At 48.5% G+C, this 4,715-nt stretch overlaps 1 pseudogene across 1 annotated transcript; it reads right to left on the bottom strand.

Annotated features, from left to right (window-relative positions):
- Positions 1 to 394: 394 nt before the first annotated feature.
- On the bottom strand, positions 395 to 2,602 carry LOC147703335 (endoplasmic reticulum-Golgi intermediate compartment protein 2 pseudogene; annotated as a pseudogene). Its single transcript, XR_015297574.1, has one exon. The product of XR_015297574.1 is annotated as an endoplasmic reticulum-Golgi intermediate compartment protein 2 pseudogene (transcript).
- Positions 2,603 to 4,715: the final 2,113 nt, after the last annotated feature.

Below are 4,715 nucleotides of genomic sequence, written 5' to 3'. Positions count from 1 at the left end.
CCTGGGGGGGCGCTGCACCATACCAGGGGGGGCGCGCTCCACTCCGATCTTCCCTTTGTGCCCGTTCCTTTGTCTGGGTGATTCTCCCAGGAGGGGGCCAATTCATGGAGTCAACAGCTTCGGCTGCAGTGCAGACAAGGAGTCTCCTCTGCTAAAAACGAAAGCAAACAAACAGACACGCTTTCAGCTTTAGCAGAGGAGACCCCTTGCATCCCACTGCAGCTGAAGCTGTCGACTCCGTGAATTGGCCCCCTCCTGGGAGAGTTAGCTCTTCCCAAAAGGGAGAGAAGGTTTCCCGAGAGAGGGTTTGAGGCACGGGCGGGGTGGGCTCTGGCCCAGGGCCCCTGCCTTTCAAGAAGGGGTGGGAGTGAGGGGGAGGGGGTGGGGTCAGGAGTCTCAACATTCTTTAATTCGATGTCATATTTACTCCAAAGATGGTACAAAAATCATTTGTTTCGATTTGCTAGTACAGCCAGTTAAAAAGGCTTTTCAAACCATTTTAAATATTTCACTTCCCGATGGTATATGCCACACAACTCACATAGCAATACGTTTAATACAAATGTACATGTTCATACGACCACTGCAATGTTCTCTAGTGCAGTGTGCATCCTTATATACTCAGTAACTCAAAAGTGCGTTTCCAGTTTATAACAACAATCGCTTTGAAACAACTGTATGCAGCAAATATAGGACAAAGTCACTGAGGATATAGCCCAATAGGGTGAAAGCTTCAAGTTCCATACTAGTCGGCCTTGTGTGATCTTGGTCTATTCAGCTCCTTTTAATTCTCGCTTTTGAATTGGCAGTGCTTCCTTGAGCCTTGGTACAAATAGACGTGTGATGTTTTCAATTGATTTCTTACGAAGACACATAATAAGGAAGAACAATGTAAAAGGCACATTCTGATTGAGGGATGGAGACTAATACCATTTCCCAAACCTAACGCTGCCTCTGCTACTGATCGAAAAACTTAAGGTGAAATGCAAGTTTTTTCAAAGTGTGACCATTTGCATTAATTTCATTAAAAGGTCTGTTTCACAACAGGATTATTTTTGTTATGGGTTGATTTGCTGTGCTTTATCTTCTAATGGAAAGCCTGTACTTTTTCATTTTCCGAAATATACTGCACAATGTTTTTGGTATTTTATTGAAATAAAATGTGGCTTTCATCACAACAATTGGAACATGATTCCAGGTGTATTTGTCAATGCGTACTGTTTTCTTCAAGTAGACGTATGTGGTTATTTGTGTCTCCATAGTGCAGAGGAACAGTCGGTTGCTTGTAAGCTCCTAGCTTGAAACGACAGCAGACGATGTCTACAATAAATTCTGCCATTCCATGCAGCATGCCCGTTGTTGAGAAAATTCCACCAATAATACCACACAGTCTCACTAAGAACTGCCAAAATGGCATATGAGACTCCGTCACAGTCACCATTAGTGAACTAATGTCATGTTTCATGACAATGCCTGATACGCCATGGCTGCCTGATGCATGATCAATCACACGTTCTCTTTCTGTCACTGCAAACTGATGAGTGTCAGATGAGATTCTGTATGTTCTGAGTTTTGTTGGCACAATTGTGATAAAATACTGGAACATCTGGTTATGATCTGAGGCGATTTTTTCCGTTCCATCAAGGGTGTTAATAATGCCAGGAATCGGCTCTCCAAATGACATATGGTCAATTCGATGAGAAAAGTTGTATGTCTCGTGACTGACGAGTGCTGCCAGGTGTGCATGGCCTCGTGGATGTGGAATTGCCTTGCCAACCGTGATGTGAAAGTTCCCTGCTACTTTGTTGACATACACATGCCCGTGTATTCTGCATGCGTCTGGAGGTTGCAACAAAGAGTCTTCCCTTGGCGGCAGAGCTGTTGAAGCACCTTTGACAGCACTTTTGAAAACTACATCTTGAAGAGAGTGCTCCTCCTGCAGGCGATTCTGAATTACTTGCAGCATTCTCAGCCACTGTCTCTGCTGGGGCGAAAGATCAAATATTACCGGTTCGTAAATCAGCCCGCTACTGGACAGAACCAGGGTTTCTGCTAAATCCAAAACATCTGCTCCAACATACTGACACTTCATAGCAACTGTAATGTCTATGTTAATTCTTAATTTGCTTGAAAAATCTTTGTCTACTTCATATTCATACTTCATCCACGTGTTCCGATACACAAAGAACTCCATGACTGTCAACACAAGCATGACAGTAAAGGCTAGGATAGAAACTGTTCCCCTGCTGGCAGACGTCTCCACATAGCTTTCAGGAACCTTGGGAAAAGTATCAAGCTCTTTAACCAGATTTAAGGTTTTCCTCCGATTCAATCGCCTCATCTTCAGCAGGTTTCTCCAGCTTCTCCCTCACATTCATTCAAAATTCTGATTTGTTCCTGTGGGATAATGTGGTCCATGAAGAAGGTTTCGATATGGCTTCCTAGGAGGCCGTCTACACAGAACATATCCTCCGCCCTCTTAGTGGTCCAAAGCTGGACTGTGGAAAAGCTCAGCAGGCGGCCTAAGCACCTGCACGCAGGTTACCCTGCTGTTACAGTGCGAGCCCAGTGCTCGAGGGGGCGGGCGAAGTAGGGTGCAGGAAACGACAACGTCTAGTGTCATTAAAGCCGAGTGGCTTTCCGCGCCTGCCGGCGGGAGTCCTTCAGTTATTTTGGGAAGGGAGGGAGAGGTTGCAATCCGGGTTTGGGCCATGAATCGGGACGGTGGGCTCTGGTCTGCGGTCATCAACTCATGAGGATCTTTGTGTGGGGCACCGAAGTGTCTGTGTTCAGGGATGTTGGTCTGCAGATTCGAATTTGAATCATCAAATGTGTGAGGGATGTCGGGTGGAGCCGGCCACCAGACGTCCGTTATGTTGCCATTTGGGTGAATAGATGTATGGGTGGAGTGATGGGTGGAATTGTGGATCTGTGGGTGACATGGTGGATGTATGGGTGGGGGGGTGGATGGATGAGTGAGGGGATGGATGGGGAAGGGGTGGATGGATGGTGGGAGAGAGGATTGATGCATGAGTGGAGGGATGGATGGGAGTGAATGGATGTGTGTATGGTTGGAAGGGTAGATGGATGGGTGGAGGGATGGATGGATCAGTGAAATGGTGGATGGATCGATGGGGGGTGGATGGTAGACGAGTCGGTGGGTGGATGGATGAGAGAGGTGATGGATGGATGTATTGATGTATTGATGGGTGAAGGGGTGAATGAATGAATGGATGGATGGATGAGTGAAGGGGTGGATGTGGGGATGGATGGGTGATTGAGGAGGGTGGATGGACGGGGGATGGATGGAGGAGTGAAGGGGCGGGTGAGAGGTCAATGGATGGATTCATGAGTGCATGAGTGGATGGATGAGCGGGTGAAGTGTGGATGGAGGGATGGGTGGCTGGGTGAGGGGGGAATGGAGAGAGAGGGGGAGGATGGATGAGTGAGGACAAGGATGAATGATTGGCAGAGTGGATGGGCAGGTGTGTGCGTAGATGGGTGAGGAGAGGAGCATGGAGATGGATGGGTCAGAGAGTGCATGCATGAGTGGGGGAAGGGTGGAGAGCGGGAGGGATGGATGGGTGGGTGGATGGATGAGTGGGGGGTTGAGTGGGTGGACGGATGAGTGACTGGGTGGATGGATGAGTGGGTGGGGGGATGGTTGAGAGGGTGGGTGGTTGGATGGATGAGTGAGTGGATGGATGGGTGGAGGAGTGAATGGATGGGTAGAAGAGTGGATGGATGAATGGAGGAGTGGATGGATGAGTGGGAGGATAGTTTGGGTGAAGGGGTGAGTGGTTGGATGGATGAGTGGGTGGATGGATGGGTGAAAGAGTGGATGGATTTGTGAGGGGATGGATTGGGTGAAGGGATAGATGGATGATGGATGGATGGGTGAGCGGGTGGATGGAGGGATGGATGGGTGAGATGATGGATGGAGGGATGGATGGTGGATGGGTTTGCAAGTGGTTGAAGGGGTTTGGATGTGGATGGGGCACAGATGGAGGGAAGGAATGAATGGTGGGGGGAGTTGGTGGATGACAAGGTGTACATGATGGATGGGGAGGGTTGTGATGACTTCTTTGCCTTGGAGGATTGTGTTTTGAGCTGTGTGGTACGCCTCTGTCGTTTCGCCACACCCACTCACAGGCCTGCAGTTTGCTAGGCCCTCTTGTTGTGTTGAGCATTGTTTGTCGGATATGGCCCGTGGTGTGCGCGTTGCAGGCGATCATGTGGTGTGCCGGATTCCCGAGGTTTCGGTCGGGTGGTGGGGGGGGCTCAACCTGGAAAAGTTTGAATACCTCTGCTCTAGAAGGGTGGAATGCTACCCCCGTCACCAGGACTGGCGAGGAGGTAGTATTACAAAGTGTAGGACACCTTACACGACATGTTTTTATAAAGCCAAACCAAAGTTAGCACATAACCATGATGGATTATAATGCACTTAAGAGTATATGGTATGGCAATATCCCGGAACAGCTAAGGGAGTTGGTCCCGACAGCTGCAGACAGGCTCAGCTCATGGTAGAGCACCATCTCACATAAAACCAAGCACTCTGCCTCCAGGATTGTTAAGGCCTGCCATAGGTTTGACTTATAGGTACATATGTGTCCAGATAGGTTTAGATATAGGTATACTATATCTAAGCAAGGGGTAATTACACTACCTTGCCCCAGCTGAGTGATCAGTCAGTTGTATCAATTTGGATAGCC

The sequence above is a fragment of the Lissotriton vulgaris genome, chromosome 7 (assembly GCF_964263255.1).
Source record: "Lissotriton vulgaris chromosome 7, aLisVul1.2, whole genome shotgun sequence".
In the NCBI taxonomy this organism is placed as follows: domain Eukaryota; kingdom Metazoa; phylum Chordata; class Amphibia; order Caudata; family Salamandridae; genus Lissotriton; species Lissotriton vulgaris.
The sequence above is the reverse complement of the archived record's forward strand: the minus strand, read 5'-3'. Positions and strand labels throughout refer to the sequence as shown.